Below are 18,923 nucleotides of genomic sequence, written 5' to 3'. Positions count from 1 at the left end.
ACCCTGCATCCACATAGCTACAGATTTTGTGGTGGACTTGCTGTCTTCCAAGGGGAACACTGTCATTTGGGTAACAGTGGATCGCTTCTCCAAAATGGCCCACTTTGTTCCATTTCCCAAGTTACCCTCTGCACCAGAGCTAGCCCAACTTTTCATACAGCACATCTTCCGAGCTCATGGTCTTCCACAGAATATCGTTCCCAGTTTACTGCCCGATACTGGAGGGCATTATGCAAGAAATTTGGGATTCAACTAAACCTGTCTACAGCTTTCCATCCTCAAAGTAATGAGCAGACCGAACGGATGAATCACTCTTTGAAGACGTTCCTGCGCCTCTTTGTTACCGAGAGGCAAAACAATTGAGTGGTGTTGTTACCTTGGGCCAAGTTCTCCTACAACAACCATACTCATTCAGCCACGGGGAGGTCACCCTTCCAAGTAGTATATGGTCGACAACTCAAGCCCCCGATTCCTCTGCCGATACCTGTCCCTTCGCCGGTTGCTCAACTCTCCGCCTTACAATTACAGAACCTCTGGAGTTCCGTGCAAAAAAGACTCTCCAATGAGAGAGCGAGACTCACAAAGAGGTATGCTAATCGACACCGACAACCGGCACCTGTGTTCCTATCAAGCGACAAGGTCTGGTTAAGCACTAAGAATCTACATCTTCGGGTTCCATCATGGAAGTTGGCCCCCAGGTACTGTGGTCCTTTTCGTGTAGCTGAGAGAGTGGGTCTTGTGTCTTATCGATTACGTCTTCCCACTACATTACGTGTTCATAATGTGTTTCACGTATCTTTACTGAAACCAGTTGTGCTGTCCAGATATCACCTTCGATCAACTAACTCTATGACTATTCCAATACAAGATGACGTGATTTTCCAAGTTCGAGAGGGACTCGAAGTTCGCTTTCACCATCGTCGATGGGAGTATCTCTTAGCTTGGGAGGGGTGTGGACCTGAAGAGAACACATGGGAGCCCGCTCGGAACATCCTGGATAAGTCTCTTCTGTAACAATTTCATCAGGAGCATCATGGTAAACCGAGCCCTGTGAGGAGGGGGCGTAAGAGGGGGGGATACTGTTGCGGTCCCGGTCGCGTCCCTCGCCTCCCTGGGAATATCGGCAGCAGGTCCCGGAATTCGCTGGGCTTACTCGGTCCTCCACGGCGGCGTCTCCACGAGGGAGACGCCGCCGAGCTCCGCTCTGACTCCGCCCCCTTAGGCACGTGCGTGCAGAGGGAACCCTTTTAAAGGGCCTCTGGTGCGAAACCACGGCCAGCCCACAATTGTGACGTCAGATGCCGGTGGGGATTTAAACCCGGCATCTGACCGAGGATCCCTGCCTTGCAATGTGGTCGACTCCTGGTAAGATATTCACCTAAGTCCCAGCGGTCCGGATCCTCATGGGCTCCTCCTGGAGGGATATCGGACTTCCAGGGTGAAGTATCCTACATCTGCTTGTCGTCTGAAGGAAGCCGCCTAAGTCCCAGCGGTCCGGATCCTCATGGGCTCCTCCTGGGGAGATCTCGGACTTCCAGGGTGAAGTGTCTGTCTAACCCTCTGTCTTCGATCCGCCAACTGGCCTGTTCTTCTCAGCGGAGATCTTCTCCTCACGGCTGGCCCAAGGGTTCACATCCCTGGTCGCACACCTCCTGATTTATCAGTGGCTTTTGATACTGTCAGTAATTGACAGCTCTTGATGAGGTTGGCTCATGGTAGGCTGGAGAATAGATAGGTACCTTTTTAGCAGATAGATGAAAGAGTCAAAATGGATACACAAGCCTCCGAAGATTGGCTGCTAGATATAGGAGTGCCTGAAAGCCCCTTATCACCAAATCGTCCACTGGGGGTAAAGATGTATATCTTTGCTGATGACATCCAAGGTTTGGTCATGTAGAAGTGCTCCTCGCGTGACTCGATTGAGAAGTTAAATATTATACTGTGGTATATTACCAATTAAATTCAAAGTAACTTTTTAAAATGAAAATGTGACAGAATTTATGGTAGGAACTTCACCATGGCCTGTTTAATATGCACAGATTAGGAATGGAAACTTTACTATCAATTTGTCGACATATGTTGAAAGTCTGGGAGTCGTTATTGCTGCTCAGCTTACATTGTAAAGGCAGGTTCAAGCAATGTGAAAGAGAGCTTTCCTTGTCTTGTGTTTGATTAGGCAACTCTGTCCATTTTTGCATCCTCATGATTTAAGAACTGTGATGCAAGCATTGGTCTGTCATGCTTAGATTATTGCAATTCTATTTATATGGGGCTTCCTAAAAGAAGTTTGCACTTCTTTTCTTGTCCAATAGAATGAATCTCTGATTGGGAGACATGTCTAATTCACTGTTGGGTGCAAAGTTGAAATCTCTCAATAACAATTTGATGTCCCTCACACTGAATTATCTGAGCAACAATCTGTAAAATAAATTGGTGGTATATACATATTACCTAACAGAGTTTTAATTTCTTCATATTGACAAGCAATCCACAGAAACTTTCCCAAAGGATCATGAATTTCCTTCTCTATTGTAAATGGTACAATTCTGTTAAGCAGAATAGCCACCTCTCTCTTCCTTCTGGTAAAAGAAAAAAACTCAAACATCCCAATCCAATCAGTTTTGAGCTTCCTATGTTCTGTGTCTTCTAGGTAGGTTTCTTGTAAAAAGGCAATATGATTGTTCAATTTCCCTAAATATAAAAAGCTAACTGTCTTCCGTTTAGTATGAGGAATTTATATAATGAACAGATCAAGGAACTTTAGGACAGTTATACCTGATTGTCCCTACTTATCAGATGCTTCTCTAACGAAGGCAAAAGAGTCCTAACCACAAAAAAACCAAAACAAAAAACAAGTCCGTGCTGCGCATCACCGCCAACGTTAACGTTTCGCCTAAAGCTTCCTCAGGGTGGGTTGCTTCTCTCTCGGCCTTTGAAAAAATCGCAACAACTTTCAGATAAGTGCTTTTGGCGGTTACTTGTAGCACAGACTTGTTGATAAAATAGTAACATTGCAACAAGTTTAGAATTTTGCTACTTAGTGATGTCGGGCAGGTTTCAGTTTTAAATATTTTCTGAAACTACAACACATTCCATTCAGAAGCCAGAAGATATAAAGATTATGGGCTTACAATGAGAGCATAAGTCGCCGGATAATATAGCTGTCATACATTATCTTTGCAAGTTGCCGTGATATCGGCATTTTTTGTTCAACCGGATAATGTAAGACTTTTGGCATCATTTCCCGAAGGGAGTGGGAGAAAAATCTGTGGATGATATAAATTGTGATACAACATCGTTACAACTCGCTGAGATACTGGCGTTTTTTACAGATGGGATACCCTGCAACATAAAGACTCATAAAAAAAAGTCTGAAATAATTGTATTTTTTATTTTAAATCAAAAAACAGGAGACAATAAAGACCAGTTATTGAACTTACTGGTTTGAAAATTAGAGGTCATTTAGACCCCTTTATACCAGTTCTGAGGTCGTTGTTTCTGAATCATAAAAATTTACAAAAATCAAAAATTCAAATTTATATGTATTATGAATAAAGTAAAATTTTAACAGCGATTAAAAAAAGAGGCAACTTATGATCCTTTTAGACAGTTAGCTTTGTATGTACTTTAATTGGATACTAACTGTTCCCTTTTGTGCAGTGGCAATTTCCCTAAATATGTCAGAATCTGTTTCCCCTTAATTGGGGAGTGTTTTCCATAAACATTCCATGAATGCATAATAAGATCAGCCATGTTCAAAGGCAGTAGTATACTGTAACATGGTAATAGAGAAAAAACATGAATAAGCATACATGGTTCCTCCCATCTTAGAATGCCATTACTCAAGTTGCTCAGTTTTGTAATATGAGGTCTATCAATTATGTACCTTACCTCATTCATACACACAACATTCATACCTCCTTTACCTACTCCCTTGTCCCTTCCCTCTTCCCTCCCCCTCACAATACTTTCTTTTCCCAAATTATATTCCTGTGGGCTCATCTTCTCTTCTGCTTCTTAGCTGGGTCACAGTCTCTCTCTGCAAATATCTGGATTATACTGATGTGGCTATTACTTCATTTAAGCAGTCAAGTCATTCTATGTTTGGATTGGCATGCCATTTCAGTAATTCTTGATAAAGATAAACTTTCTAAATACATAAGTCCATCAACAACCAATATCTATATGACCTTTTGGTTTCTGAATAAATATTCAATATCAATCAAGGACAAACAACCAAATCGCAAGAGAATATCACAAATCTCAGAGTTTCACAAAAGTATTAGGAGTATGGAGGGAAAAAAATGTGTTTTCATTTTCAGTTTGTTTTCGGAAGGATTTTTTTCCCCATGAATTTCGGTTTGTGGACTGCTTGATTCTTTTGATTCATAGGGAAAAAAAATGAATCAAATAACCCCCCCCCCAAAAAAAAACAAAAAAACAGACAAAATATGAAAATGGGGCTCCCACCCACATGGAAAAATGTTGGGACCGGGATCCCCAATGATCCCCAATTACCTGGTCTGGTGGGGATCCATCACTGGCGAGGCCTAGGCTTAAGCCTCAGCCTTGTGTAAGCCAAGGCCGTGATAGGTCACGGCGACCTCAGCCTCAGCCTATACAAGGTTGAGGCCTTGGCCAAGGCCTAGGCCAGAGTCCAGGACCAATGCCATGGCCAAGGCCTAGGCCCAGGCTGAAGCCTCAATCTTGCATAGGCTGAGGTTGTGGTAGGTCATCGCGACCTTGGCTTCAGTCTTGCCTGAGCCCAATGCAATGGCCCAGAGGCTGGGTCCTGACACCAGGCCCTCGACCAGGACCCAGGTCCAATGCTGTGGCCCAGCCTGGAGGCCAGGTCCCAATGTCACAGCCTTGGCCCGGACCCAGGCTCAATGCCAGGGCCTCACCTGGAGGCTGTGTCCCAACTCCTGGGCTGTGACCTAGGGTCAAGCCTAGGCCCAGATCCCAGGCCTTGGAGCTCTGACAAAGTGGTGCTCTTCTGTCTTCTTTTTTCTTAAACTGACACCATATGCTGGGGCCATGCTGGAGTTAATTAACTCAGGCAATCCACCTCAGCAGACCATGCCATTTTGATGTATAGCAATGCTGTACAAGGCTGTTCATCAAAATGATGCCATCCGCTAGGGTGAATGTGCCAGAGTTAATTAACTCCAGCGAGACCACAACACACAGTGTCAGTTTACGAAGAAAGAAGACAGAAAAGGACAGATTTTTGAAGCTTCAAGGCCTGGTCTCCGAGCCTGGGCTGAGGCCCAGGCGTTGGGCCTGGCATTCTTGGTTGAGCAGCAGTATCAGGTCTGGGCCTGGCCATGGGATACCTGAAGGATAAGGTAAGTGATTGTTCCTAGGGGTAGCTCGAGTCTTGGCTGAGTCTCTGGCTTCACACGTGGGCATAGGCCTTAACTCCTGCTTTGTTTCTCGGCCTATGCCCTAGTCAAGGACCCAGCTTTGGGCCTAGGCCTTGGCCTAAGCTGAGGCACCGGTATCATGCTTGGGTATAGACTACAGCCCTGATTTTGTCCTTGGCCTGTGCTCTAGGTGGCAGTCTGGGGGCAGGTCCAGGGGTGGGGCAGGGGGTGGTCCAGGGGCGTGGTGGAGGTTCGGGGGTGTTCTCGAGTCCTACGGCACAGCGGCCTGTGCTGGGGGATGGCGAGCTAGCACGCGCAAGTTACGCCTGCCTTGGGCAGGCGTAACTTCGGAAATAAAAGATAGGGGAGGATTTCGTTAGGGCTGGGGGGGTGGGCTAGATAGGGGAAGGGAGGGGAAGGTGGGGGGATTGCAAAAAATGTTCCCTCCAAGGCCGCTCTGATTTCGGAGCGGCTTTGGAGGGAACGGGGAAAGCCATCGGGGCTCCCCTTGGGCTCGGCGCGCGCGCAAGGTGCACAAGTGTGCACCCTCTTGCGCGAGCCAGCCCCAGATTTTATAACATGCGCGTGACTTTGCATGTCATGGAGGCAGTGCATACAAATTTTCTCTCATGCATATTCATTGTGGATATCCTGAAAACCCGACTGGCTAATGGGTTCCCAGGACAGGGTTGGGGATCACTGCACTAGACCACCAGATCCCCTCTAGACTATCAGGGATGGCTGGGGAGATAGGCTTGGTTGGGTAGGGGAATCAAGAGGGGATTGTCAGCCTGCTACTTGGGGGAAGGGGTTGGATCTGGGGGGATGACTTTTTTGGAAAAGAAAAGTTTGGGTAGGGAGGCAGGGCATTCCTGTGTGACTTTTACATTTTTTAATACTTGCTCCATTTCTGGGCTGCCTGTAGTAGTGAAGGGGTCTCTCAAAACTGCCAGGGGGATTTCGCACACTTGGGGGGGAGGCTATTTTGGGCCATCATAGCGCTTTATGCAGCAGCTCCGGAGTTGAATTCTACAAAAATAATTGACACAACAATGGAAAGAAAATGTTTTGAAAAAGTTAAAACGAAGATGTATTATACAGTTCATCTCATCAGAGAGGCCCAGTTACAGAGTTTCTATTCCATTCATGGAGGAGCCCTAGACTGACTTTCATGTCTTGCATGATGAATTGATGGAGGTAAAAGCCTAGCCTGGACAAACTGGAGCACCAGATCAATACATTCTTCTCTAGCCTTCCAAAGATTTGTCATTTTTAAGTGTAGCCTTCTCCCAGCAGTCTGTCAAACTTCATTTCACACAACAGCAGGAGACAAAGTGAAAGTTAATGGATTATCCCTTTGGAAATTAATAAATGGTAGGCTTTTCTTTATTAATGTGATGCAATTTCCTGTCAAAAGAAAGAGGAACCGGCAAAATTTTCATTTAGGAAGCCTTTGTGAATAAACATGTCATTCAAGACAGATTGTTTCTTGTTACCAGGTCAAATTAGTAAAATGTAAAATGTGACAGAAAATCTCAGGCAGCACAGTCCTTGAAAGCAGCATTCTGCCTCCATGCTTACCACATTCATTTAGTTCTAATGAACAAGAAGGGAAGAAGAAGAAAGCAGGAATGACTAGTTGATCAATCTATTGAAATGGGAACAAAAGAAGTAAATATCTGGACAGAATTTGATTTAACCAGTGATGAAGAAATTAATGCTATCATTAATAAGACTAATCCTGCAAATCATCCCTTAGATAATATTCCAACTCATACACTAAAACAGATTACAGAGATAATTATGCCTCTGATTATGAACATAATTAACCATTCCCTCTCTGAAGGACATGTACCTGAAATTCTAAAAACTGCTGTAATAAAGTCAATTCTAAAAAAAGATAATCTCGACCCATCAGTCCTCAACAGCTATCAACCCATATCGAATCTCTCATTTATATCCAAAGTATTAGAAAAACAGTTCAAAAACAGCTAACAGAACACTTGGAAAACAATAACATCCTCTTCCCATCTCAATTCGGCTTCTGAAAGCACTATAATACTAAATCTCTTCTTCTGTCACTAACTGATATCACACTAAGAGGATTTGACAATGGCCAAAAATTGTTATTAATACTACTAGATCTGTTGGCTGCATCTGACACAGTCAACCATTCTATTCTCCTAAAAAGACTAGCAGAAATAGGACTTACAAAAACAACCCTACAATGGTTTTCATCATACCTAACGAACCAAAATTTTCAAGTAAAAATTAACTCATTATCAGAGAAAATAAAATTTAATACAGGAATCCCACAGGGTTCAGCCCTTTCTGCAATGCTGTTTAACATCTATATGTTGCCTTTATTCCATCTACTTTCCGGTCTTGGTTTAATGACCTTTATCTATGCCGATGATATACAAATCCTTATCCCAATCGTTGATTCCATTGAAGCCGCATACAAAAAAACGGCCAAGTACCTATCATACATAAAAAAATTACTAACTCACATGAAACTCATTCTAAATATGTAAAAAACAGAAATTATAGTGTTGAAGAGAATAACATCCGATGAACTATTACCACCTTTGATACTAGAGGACAAGCAAACAAGAATTCAGCTGATGCAACAGGTTCGTGATTTGGGTTTCATTGTTGACAATGAACTAAACTGTAAAGCACATATTGCAACCAAAATCAAAGAAGGATATCACAAATTATCAATATTAAAACAATTAAAACCCCTCTTGGATCAAAATGATTTTAGAACTATCCTTCAATTACTAATTTTTGTTAACCTTGATTATTGTAATGGCTTACTACTAGGATTACCGTTAACAACAATACGTCCACTACAAATTCTCCAAAATACGGCAGCAAGAATTCTTTCGGAAACAAAAAAGCATGACCACATCACGCTGGTCTTAATATTACTGCACTGGCTTCTGATAAAATATAGAGTCGAAAACAAAATTCTAACAATAACGCACAAAATCATCTGTGGAGAAAATACAGACTGGCTCAATACAGCCATAAAAATGCACACACCACAGCATAATCTACAATCTAGGAATCAAGGACTTTTACCTATTCCCTCAATAAAGACTGCCCAATTAACACAAGTAAGAGAGAGAGCGATCTCATTAGCAAGAGCAAAATTATGGAACTCACTACCCACTGAAACTCGATTACAACAAAACATTAAAAGCTTTAAAAAAGAGATAAAATCCTGGTTGTTCAGGAAGGCATACTTCGATACGCACTGACATTCACTCTCAAGCAATATACCCGTTCAGTTAATTCTTTTTTCAGCAAAAAGATTACTGACTCCTTTTATCATTGAATTGTCTTTCAAGTTCAGAAACTGCATTATTTTATTAGTTTTATACAGTAATTTTATCTGACATTTTATTTTTCATCTCTGATATTTACTTGTGTTTATATTTCATTTATGTGTTATTAATATTTCTCATAGATTTAACTGTTTTATGTATGATTTATGCTTTATGTATTTTATGTATGATTTTAGGAATTGAAAATGTATTAGACGTTTTATGTCAATGGTCTTCCGCACTTTGTATATGCAGATGATGTTCAAATACTAATACCAGTGACCGACACACTACCCAAGGCCTTCAATATTTGGGAATCCACCCTTCTCTCAATTAACAATCTTCTAACTGATATCCATCTTGCCCTCAACTCCGCAAAAACAGAACTTATGCTCATTTCACCGCAAAAGCCTACTAATACCATCCCTTTACAGTATCTACCTCCATCTGCATCTTCATTTATGCAACATGTTCGAGATCTAGGTGTGACAATAGACAACCAAATTAATCTAAAAAAATTCATTAGCTCTACGCTTAAAGAATGCTTCTTCAGACTACATACCCTAAAAAAACTAAATCCATTGCTTCACTTCACTGACTTTCATACAGTTCTACAAGCCACTATCTTTTCAAAAACTGATTACTGTAATGCCCTCCTACTAGGTCTACCCAAAACACCATCCACCCCCTCCAAATCCTGCAAAATGCTGCCGCCCATATCCTTACTAATAGCCGCAGAAATGAACATATATCCCCTATCCTAAAGGAACTACACTGGCTCCCTATCACATCCCGTATCCTATACAAGACCCTATCCATCATACATAAAGCACTCCACAACCCCAACATAAAATGGCTGAATGACTCCTTAATATTCCATAATGCCTCAAGACCAACCAGAAATCAATATCTGGCTACTCTACGTACCTCTTCCCCCAAACTCACCAACCATGTAACCACGAAAGCTCGTGCACGTTCCAGAGCGGGACCTGCCCTATGGAATTCTATGCCAGTAGAATTACGCCAAGAACTTTGCCCAAAGAAATTCAAGCAGAAACTAAAGACTTGGCTTTTCAAACAAGCATATACCTAAACCCTCCCCATAGCATGCTCAGTTAGATAATCATTTACACTCTTCATAGCTTGCACATTATGGGGTAGATTTTAAAAGCCCTGCGCGCCGGTGCGCCTATTTTGCATAGGCCGCCGGCGCGCGTAAGTCCCAGGGCTTTGCTTGCGGGGCGTGTCAGGGATGGTGTGGCATTCGGGGTGTGTCTGGGGGTGTGGCGGCGGTCTGTGGGCAGGGCCGGAGGTGTGACGGTGGTCCGGGAGCGGGGCCGAGTGCTCCGGCACAGCGGCCTGTGCCGGGGCAGGGAGCTGGCGATGCGCACAAGTTATGCCTGCCAGAGGCAGGTGTAACTCAACGAAATAAGGTAGGGGAGGGGGATTTAGTTAGGGTTGGGGGGTGGGTTAGATAGGGGAAGGGAGGGAAAGGTGGGGGGACAAAAAAAAAGTTCCCTCCGAGGCCGTTCCGATTTCGGAGCGGCCTCGGAGGGAACGGAGACAGGCTGCGCGGCTCGTCGCGTGCAAGCTGCCGATTTTGCACGTATTTTTGTTTGCGCCGGTCGTGCATACTTTTTTAAAATCTGCCCCTATCTGAATACCTCCTCACCCTGTATATATCTTGCACAGCATCCCATTCTACATTGTATATACTTTATACATTATATATTCTCTATCTAGTCTCTGCTTAGTCTCTGCATAGTTTGCTATCTCTTAATCTGTATGTTGTCTGTATATGGTCAGAAAATCTGTATACCTGCACTGTTTATACCTACTCAGTTCTCTGTAAACACGTTATGCTAAGTTATTGTTAATTGTATACATACTCAGTTCTCTGTAAAGCACTTTACGCTAAGTTATTGTAAATTGTAAACCAATGTGATATTCCCAATGAATGTCGGTATATAAAAATCATTAAATAAATAAATAAATAAATAAATAAATGTTGTAAACTGTTATGATGGAATACACCGAATGACAGTATACAAAAACTTCTAGATAAATAAATAAATCGCTGATTTGCCCCTGTCTTTGCAGCCACATATTGACAAACTGGAATTACAGACGTCGGTTAGTGAGTCCCTTGAAGCCACTTCTCAGTTCCCATGACGTTCGTACTGCTATATAGCCCTTTGTGCTGTCACCATTGGAATACAGCAGTATTCTATTTTTGGGACTCCCCAACTCTCATCTACAGGCACTTCAACTCATTCAGAATTCGACAGCTTGCCTTATTGTGGGAATGCCATTGCATGACCATATTTCCCCATATTGTCTAGCCTGCATTGGCTTCCTATCAGTTGGTGAGTAGTGATGTGGGGTTTTAAGGCTCTGTATGGACGTGCCCCTCCATGTTTGACTGCAGTAATTCAGAGGTATCAACCTGTTCGATGTCTCTGATCATCTTCACAACATCTGCTGGAGGTTACACTTTTCAGAGAGGCATATCTGACTGAGTCCAGGAACTGTGTCTTTAACATTGCAGGTTCCAGTTTGTGGAACAGTCTCTCTGAGGAGGTGAGAACTGAAAGAAATATTCTCCATTTTAGAAAGCTTTTTAAATCGTTTTTCTTTACTTTGGCCGTTGCTGATGCTCTGACTTAGATTACAGCTTTCAACTTGGATGCTGGGTTTAGTTTCTTTGGCATAAAACAAGATGTATTCACTGTGTTAGTAACTAGCTGTCATGGTGTTCCTAGAAGGTTCTGTGGGAAATATGTCGTCCTTGGAAATGTATTAAAAAAGTAAAAAGCAATAACATGTAGGTCAGGTTGAACAGCTGACTGCCAAAGGGAAACATGCAGTCCTTCTAGAATAATTTAGAAAAAATAAATAACAGGAGACCGAGAGTTCTTGCCTTCAGGAAATCCAAAAGTCCACAACCTGTCTAACGAAAGTCTGAACTAAAATTCATGCTCCTAGCACACCATCTGCAGTTCCTAAATGCGGGGGGGGGGGGGGGGGATGTAAACCCCAAACCTCTCTTTTTACTAAATGGCTCTGAAACTTCCCAGTTGGTTAGTACATTCCTTCTGGTAAGGAAATCAGAGGGGGCCAAATTTCAGATGTATACAGATGATATAAAATCATATCTAGAACTTGGTCCCCAGAGAAATGATGCTCTACTGAAATTAAATTATTGTTTTGAAAAAAACTCTGTGAATGTTTTCCAGCAAATCAAAACTGAACCCATCAAAGATGAGAATTTTTATTGGTGAGGAAGCTATTCATTGTAGCTGCATTGCCAATTTGAACTTTGGAGGGTGAGAGGCTGTTACCCAAGAATCAAATATACATTTTATATTTCATTGTTATCTTTGACCTCATGATGAAGCCCCACATGGTGGCTTATAAAATCTTACCTTTTCCAATTACATCAGCTAAGATATCTCAGACCATTTCTGGAGCAAAAAAACTTAGCAACACTCATCCATACATAAATAAGCAGTAGGCTGGATTATTGTAGCACTTTAATGATATGGCTACCATAATCGAGCTTACAGATGCTTCAGTAAGTACAAAATCAAATGGGATATGTATTATTAAATATTTGTCCTTGAGATAAAAATTCTCCTGCCTCACAAACATTGCACTGGTAACCAGTAGCATTTAATGGCCAATTCAGGATTTGTTCATTTTTAGACATCTGTTTAAAAATGATCTGTCAAACCTGAGAGAACATCTTCAAAGGTATATACTAGAGATATATTTGAGATCTTCTAGGAAATGTTTATTTATTTTATTTATTTATTTTAACAATTTATATTCTGCTGATCCACCTTTCTCAGTGGATTACAACCGAACATAGGCCCCTCCCCAGGCTTCTAGGCTTTGGCTTACGTGGAAAGTGTCTGTGGAAGTCCTTTAACAATTGAGGTGCCTGGAGATTCAAGGTGAGCTCCCAAATATTTTTATTTCATGCCCAAAGCCCTTCCCAGCAAAGAGGTACTGGATATTGTTCCTGATTTTCCCAGAACCCAGAATTTCTTTGACTTCATATTAAGTATCATCCTCGACCTTTAGTGGGCTTAATCGGTGGTCTTGAAAGCCAAGACAGAATTGCGGGCTTTAATAGAGATACATGGATTCTGAGTTTGGGTGGGAGTTTCAATTTGTAAGCCACTGGTCCCACTTGTCAAAGGATAGAAAACAGTCCCACAAATCTGGGAGCAAATTTCAAGGATGGCATCTTGAGGCACAGGCTCTTTGTACTGAGCCATACTAACTCTCCAGGTTGGAGCTGTGATCCTGGATGTTGTTTCTTGTCCACTTGCTTTTTGCAGCATTATGCAGCCTGCTCTGGGAGATGATGTGTCTTCTGCTAAAGGTCCTGGAGTTCTGCCTCCTGATATTAACTGCTAGGCAGGCAACTGAGGTGGAGAATGCAGAGGTACCCAAGGGTGGTGCCTGAAAACTAGGTAGAAGGGCGAAGGTCCAGTTAAGCTTCCCACATGATTATTAAAACAGAACTCTGCCCATAGAGAAGGGATGCTCATTTGTCTTGATGCTGGTTCACATAAGCCCTCAAAAAGGCCTTCAGGTTCTGATTAACCCTTTCTGTCTGTCCGATGCTCTGAGGGTGATAGGCTGAATTGAAATCCAAGATGATCCAGAAGTGAGCCATAAAATGTACCCCTCAATCTGAGAGAATATGAGACAGGAGACTATGTAGACAAAAAATGTGCTGGACAAAGAGATTAGCCAATTCAGGTGCAGATGGGAGTCCAGGGAATGTAATGAAATGAGCCGTCTTTAAAAAACAATCCACTACCTATATAGTGGTGTTGCCACTTAAAAGGGGAAGGTCTGTGACAAAGTCAGTGGCCAAATGGGTCCAGGGTTCCTTGGGGGCTGACAGCAGCTATAACAGTCCCCAAGGCTAAGCTTGGGCACTCTAATTCATGGCACATGTTTTAACATATTGCTTTAAGTCGACCTTCATCTGTTGCCAGCAATCGTGGCAGATTAACTCCATGGTTCTGGTAAATCCTGGGTAGCCTGCCAAATAAGAATTGTGGGCCCTTTGAAGGACTTTCTGAGGTAAATGTTGAGGTACCACAGTTTTCCCAGGAGGGACTGGTTCAGTGCCCATGACCACTATTCATGCGGAGTCCATGATATATCTTGGGGGGTGCAAGGAAACTTTGGTGTCGAAGGAACGTGAGAGGGTAACAAGCCATTGGTATGGCTCTGCCAGGCAGTATCGCAACTCAAAGTCAAACCAATTGAAGAATAGTGAACAGCGGGCTTGCTGAGGGTTCAGTCGTTGTCTTGCATCAGATGTTCCAGATTTTTATGGTCTGTATAGATAGTCACTTGGTGTCTGACACCATTCTTCTAGTGCTAACTTCGCTGCTAGAGGCTCATGATCTCCAATTGTGTAGTTTCTGTTTGCAGGAGTAAACTTCTTGGAGAAATAAGAGCAGGTCATGAGGGTTCCATGATTATTATGCTAAGAGAGGACAGCCCCTACCCCAAGGGTAGAAGTATCTACCTCCAGTTGAATGGCTTAGAAGGGTTCAGGTGATGCAGACAACGGTTCCAAGTGAATTCTTCCTTGAGGTTGTTGAACACCTGGACAGCATTCTTCATCCAAGTCTTTGCATCAATACCCTTTTTTGTCAGGGCTGTAAAAGGAGTGGCCATGGAGGAGTAGCCATGTATGATCCATCCGTAGATCCTGCTGGGAAATGATATAGCCAAGAAATGGCGAGAAGATGCATTTCTCTAATGCCGCATAAAGGTGATGTTCTCTGAACTCTAAAGGACTTGCTTCACATGATCTCAGGCCACGGCATTGGGTTTGGGTCTCGGCCGAGGTCCATGTGTCGGGACCTGACCTCCAGGTGAGGCCACGGCATTGGGCCTGTGGGCCTTGTATAGGGCCTAGGCAGAGGTCGCAGTGACCTATTGTGGTCTAGGCCTATGCAAGACTAAAACTTTGGGACCAGGTGGCCCCAATGTTTAGGCCCAGGCTGAAGCCTCAACTTTGCGTAGGCTTAGGCCATGATAGGTGGCTCACAAAAGACCTCTGGGAGGCCCCATTTCTTTTTTTTTTTTTCTGTTTTTTGGGGGAGTTCAATGTCTATTTTTTTTTTTTTAAACTAAAGAAACAAAATAAACATTAGATGAAAAGAAATGCATGGGAACCCCCTCCACAAACAAAACAAAACAAAACAAAACTCCCCCCTCCCATCCCTAATAACAGGACCTCAAAAGGGATTTCTAAAAAACTGTCAACCTACCTAATATGATAGATGCATTAGATCGCATGCATATTGGGGCGGATTTTCAGAGCCCTGCTCGCCTAAATCCGCCCAAAACCGGGCGGATTTAGGCGAGCAGGGCCCTGCGCGCCGGTGAGCCTATTTTACATAGGCCTACCGGCGCGCGCAGAGCCCCGGGACTCGCGTAAGTCCCGGGGTTCTCTGAGGGGGGCGTGTCGGGGGGCGGGCCCGGTCATCGCGGCGTTTAGGGGGCGTGTCTGCAGCGTTTTGGGGGCGGGTACGGGGGCGTGGCTACAGCCCGGGGCGGTCCGGGGGCGTGGCTGCGCCCTCCGTACCCGCCCCCAGGTCACGTCCCGGCGCGCAACAGGCCCGCTGGCGCGCGTGGATTTACTTCTCCCTCCGGGAGGCGTAAATCCCCGGAGAAAGGTAAGGGGGGGGTGTAGACAGGGCCGGGCGGGTGGGTTAGGTAGAGGAAGGGAGGGGAAGGTGAGGGGAGGGCGTTAGAGGATTCCCTCCGAGGCCGCTCCGATTTCGGAGCGGCCTCGGAGGGAACGGGGGTAGGCTGCGCGGCTTGGCGCGCACCGGCTATACAAAATCGATAGCCTTGTGCGCGCCGATCCCGGATTTTAGCGGATACGTGCGGCTCCACGCGTATCTACTAAAATCCAGCGTACTTTTGTTTGCGCCTGGAGCGCCAACAAAAGTACGCCTATTTGCGGTATTTGAAAATCTACCCCATAGTGCTTATGCCGCCAAATGAAAAAGAAGGGTCCCTTAAAAACAGGCAATCCTTTCATTCCCTGAATTTGTAAGAGGTGTATGATATGTACATGCAAAAACTATATTTGACACTAAGGACTCTACTTCAGTAAAGTCACTTGTTCTTTCATGGAATAGAAAGGTAGACAGGGTCCTAGATATATTGGCTCTATTAAAAACTGCAAAGTAGAAAATCGAATCATCCTTGTTTCACTGCTGATTTCCTTCTTTTAAAATGGGAGGCCACTAGACCTGAGTGTATGTTTAAAATATGTTTAAATTCTGATAGACTGAACACAGGGATGATATAGGAATGCAATTGTTCTGGCAAAAAAATAATTATTTTTCTGAATTGTTAGCAAATCCTGGCTACACAAATAAATTAGTTTTTAGAGTTGCTAAATCTTTTATTTGGGTTCCCAGTCTGAAGGGATTGAGTCATCTGATCAGCAACGTGCAAGCTATGCCTCTTTTTTTCAGAATAAAATCATGCAGGTACCTTAGGAACTCCTGTATCGAGCCATTTTGGAGTTGAGTCATTGACAGAAAACCCATCATCATTAGAGATTAGAGATGTGAATCGTGTCCTCGATCGTCTTAACGATCGATTTCGGCTGGGAGGGGGAGGGAATCGTATTGTTGCCGTTTGGGGGGGTAAAATATCGTGAAAAATCGTGAAAAATCGAAAAATCGTAAAATCGCAAAACCGGCACATTAAAACCCCCTAAAACCCACCCCCGACCCTTTAAATTAAATCCCCCACCCCCAATGACTTAAATAACCTGGGGGTCCAGCAGCGGTCCGGAACGGCAGCGGTCCGGAACGGGCTCCTGCTACTGAATCTTGTTGTCTTCAGCTGGCGCCATTTTCCAAAATGGCGCCGAAAAATGGCGGCGGCCATAGACGAACACGATTGGACGGCAGGAGGTCCTTCCGGACCCCCGCTGGACTTTTGGCAAGTCTTGTGGGGGTCAGGAGGCCCCCCCCAAGCTGGCCAAAAGTTCCTGGAGGTCCAGCGGGGGTCAGGGAGCGATTTCCCGCCGCGAATCGTTTTCCGTACGGAAAATGGCGCTGGCAGGAGATCGACTGCAGGAGGTTGTTCCGGACCGCCGCTGGACCCCCAGGTTATTTAAGTCATTTGGGGGGGGGTTCGGGAGGGTGGGGGATTTAATTTAAAGGGTCGGGGGTGGGTTTTAGGGGGTTTTAGTGTGCCGGCTCACGATTCTAACGATTTATAACGATAAATCATTAGAATCTCTATTGTATTGTGTTCCATAACGGTTTAAGACGATATTAAAATTATCGGACGATAATTTTAATCGTCCTAAAACGATTCACATCCCTACTAGAGATTCCTTTAAAAAAAGGGGGGGGGAGGGAGGGAAAGGATACAGTCTTTTCTGTAGGGTCAGAAAGCCATGGCAGTGCGGCTTTAGAGACGGAAATGGAGCAGAAACACTACTTGCTGTTCTTTTTGATAATTTGTTGTATGCTATGGATCAAGCAGCCTGGGTGTCCTAATTCTGCTGGACTTCTCTGCAGTTTTTGATTTGTTCATTCACAGTATTTTGTTGGAGAGTCTGCAGATTTGGATTTAGCTGGTAATGTAACTTAATGATTTTCTTCTTTTCTCAGTGACTGATGGCAGTAAGTGGTATTAACATAGTAAAATAGTAAATGATGACAGAAAAAACCCCAAGTGGTCCATCCACAGTCTGCCCAGCAAGTATTATTCTTTGCTATCCAAAGGTTTGGATTGTCTTGACTTGTTTTTATTACATCATGGTTGAGATTTTCCCTACCAGGTTTCCCATCTTTTGACATTGCGCGCGCATGTTATAAAATTGGGCATCGATTTGTGCACGCCGGGTTGCGTGCACATATCTGGCACTATATGTTTTATGATGTTATTTTGTAGTTTGTGCTGTATTTGTGTATTAAAGCACTATGGCAAGTAATACATGCCCAAAACAAACAAACAAATAAATAAATAAATATTGAAAGTTATTCTAGGTCATCCCATGACTCCTACAACCTGCCCTCTTCGAGCAATTCAAGGAGGGGCCAGAATGAAAGTGGTGACTGCTAGGTAAGCATTCCCTTTTTCCCATGCCCTACACTCTGCCTCTTTCACACTTTCCTCCCTTCCTGTCACAGTCATGGGTGTGGGGAGGGGAATTTTATTTTTACTGCAAGAGACACCCTCTCTTAGAAAAGCAGCATGTATGGTGACCAGACCGCAGACACCCCAAAAAAATCTAAATGCAGCTAAATTCTCTGTGGCTTCCCTACTAGATGGTGATGAGTACGGATGTGGACCATGATTCCTCACCCTGCTGATGCTTTCAAAGACTCCATCGTACCGGAGGTGCAATGAGGCCCACACGTCCCTGAGTCCCATGACAGAGTGGGCATTTGGAGGGTTAAAAAAAAATCACTTCAGGTGTTAGGGACACTCAAGTGGGGGCCTTACAATACTCCCCAGAAAAAGTGGCTTTGATGGTGTTCTCTCCCAGCCCGCTACCTTCCCTACCTAGACAATCACAGCCACCTTCAAACCTATTCCATTACTGATATTTACATTTCCCAAGGAAATTCCTTAAGAGCTTGAATGACCAGTCATTTCAGATGCAAGCATGAGGTAAATAAAGGTGAGATATATGTTCCACGTACATTTTTTTTTTTTTAAGATGACCAAATTATGAACATATATGAAAGATATATGAATAGACCGTAGCCAGGATCGAAGTCTCGATGATTAATACTCCTTCTCACAAGCTTGAAACTTGTGCTAATTCAACCCCTTTAATATATGTCCATAGAGGGGAACACTTATAGGTACAACAGCGGAAATGCAAGATTCGATCTCCTAGGAGGTCTCCCTTCTATCCTTGTCCAGTATGGAGATGTAACTACAATGGGTGTTCAGTGGATTTAATTTTATGTTGTTTTTTTGTTTGATTTCATTTTTAAAATGATTTGTTGGATTTTTTTCATTTTCCCCTAATTTCTTGGTTAGGGCACACTAACAGGACTTAATGTGCATTAACATGAAACTAAAAAAACCCTGAAATTTCATTGTTTTTTTTATTTTGTGGTTCTAATGAATCAAAATGAATGCACATCCCTACTAACTACCTACCAAGACAATTATCCTGGGGGATAGGGAGAAATGA

At 43.5% G+C, this 18,923-nt stretch overlaps 1 protein-coding gene across 3 annotated transcripts in view; it reads right to left on the bottom strand.

Moving 5' to 3' along the window:
* The window catches only part of SORCS2 (sortilin related VPS10 domain containing receptor 2), a 1,741,628-nt gene that overhangs the window by 176,540 nt on the left and 1,546,165 nt on the right, over nt 1-18,923 (bottom strand). The gene's annotated exons all lie outside the window — the stretch shown is intronic.

Source organism: Rhinatrema bivittatum, chromosome 1 (assembly GCF_901001135.1).
Source record: "Rhinatrema bivittatum chromosome 1, aRhiBiv1.1, whole genome shotgun sequence".
Lineage (NCBI taxonomy): Eukaryota > Metazoa > Chordata > Amphibia > Gymnophiona > Rhinatrematidae > Rhinatrema > Rhinatrema bivittatum.
This window is presented reverse-complemented; position numbering and strand designations above follow the sequence as displayed.